Source organism: Miniopterus natalensis, chromosome 17 (assembly GCF_054644295.1).
Source record: "Miniopterus natalensis isolate mMinNat1 chromosome 17, mMinNat1.hap1, whole genome shotgun sequence".
Classification (NCBI taxonomy): domain Eukaryota; kingdom Metazoa; phylum Chordata; class Mammalia; order Chiroptera; family Miniopteridae; genus Miniopterus; species Miniopterus natalensis.
The window spans coordinates 26,978,649-26,979,972 of NC_142097.1; the positions used below are offsets into that span (position 1 = coordinate 26,978,649).

Consider the following 1,324-nt stretch of genomic DNA (forward strand, 5'->3'; position numbering starts at 1 on the left):
CGGTCCCCGCGCGCGCGAGCCCGCGTCGCTCCCCGCTAGGCCAAAAGTTCCCCCTGCGCACGCTCGTAGGTCGATAAAGGAAGAAACAAGTACGAAGCCGGGATGCAGGCGCCGAGCCGCCCCCTGGAGGGCTGGGAGCCCGGGCGGCGCTCTCGGCCTCCAGCCCCGCGCAGCATCGGGGGCCGCGCCCTCCAGGGACCCCCCGCCGGCTCGCCGCCCTCCCGGCTTCCCCGAGCGCGGGCCGGGACCCCGGCAGGACGGCGGGAAGAGGACACCCCGGGACCGGGAACGTCGGGGACGCTGCAGCCCTCGCTGCTCCGCTTCTGCCTGTTAGTGCGACCTCGGGCCCAGCGCCCAGGCCAGGTGAACCCGGCGCGGGCCGCCGCTCTGGGAAGACCAGGCAACCCTCGGGTCCTACGGTTTGAGAAGACTCGCGGCCGCCTAGAGCAGCCAGCGGGTCCCATGGTGTAATGGTTAGCACTCTGGACTTTGAATCCAGCGATCCGAGTTCAAATCTCGGTGGGACCTCTCTAAACCTTTTGGTTCTCCAATTCCCGTTTTGGGGACCCCTGGCAGCTTTGGCCACCTTGGGCTGTGCCGTTGCCCCCGTGACCTCCCGGGCCGCAGTTTAGGGTCCCTCCCCTTCTCTCAACGCGCTTTCAATTCAGGGCCTGCGTAAGGGTCGCAGTGCGCATGCGTAGAAGTCGGGACAGCACAGTCTATGCGTCTGTCCCTGGGAGACTCGCAGTGACTTTACCCCGCTGGGGACAGAGGGAGGAACCTGAAAGATCCCAGGGATCCTGCTTCGGGCGGGCAACAGCGGCTGTCCTCGGGACTGGGCGACACCCCTCCCCCGCCCGCCGTCCCCCCGGAAAGCTGCGGGGAATCCTTCTTCCTATTGGCCAGCGCGCCGGGCGCGATCCGCTCCCGCCGTGTGAGCCGGCGGAGCTGCTCCCGCCGAGCCGGGGCGAGCCGGAGGGACAGGCGGGGAGCAGGGTGTAGTTTGGGGCCAGTCCGGCTGTGAGTGGGTCTGATACTGAAGTGTGTGTACCTGTTTTGCTTCTCCGGTATGCAGGCCGTAGGCAGTGAGGTTTTCTGTGTCTTTTTCTTTCAGATTCTTTAAATTTTTTTTTTCAATTACAGTTTACATTCAGTTTTATTCTGTATTAGTTTCAGGTGTACAGCATAGTGGTTAGACAATCATATACTTTACCAAGTGTCCCCCCGATATTTCCCGTAACCAACTGGCACCATGCACAGTTATTACAATATTACTGACTATATTTCCTATGCCTTACATTCGGTGTCTTTCAATCAGAAAAAA

General features: G+C 61.8%; 1 non-coding gene across 1 annotated transcript; it reads left to right on the forward strand.

Annotated features, from left to right (window-relative positions):
* Positions 1 to 456: 456 nt before the first annotated feature.
* TRNAQ-UUG (transfer RNA glutamine (anticodon UUG)) lies at positions 457 to 528 on the forward strand. Its single transcript has one exon. It is a non-coding gene; the product is annotated as a tRNA-Gln (tRNA).
* The last annotated feature ends 796 nt before the right edge of the window (positions 529 to 1,324 follow it).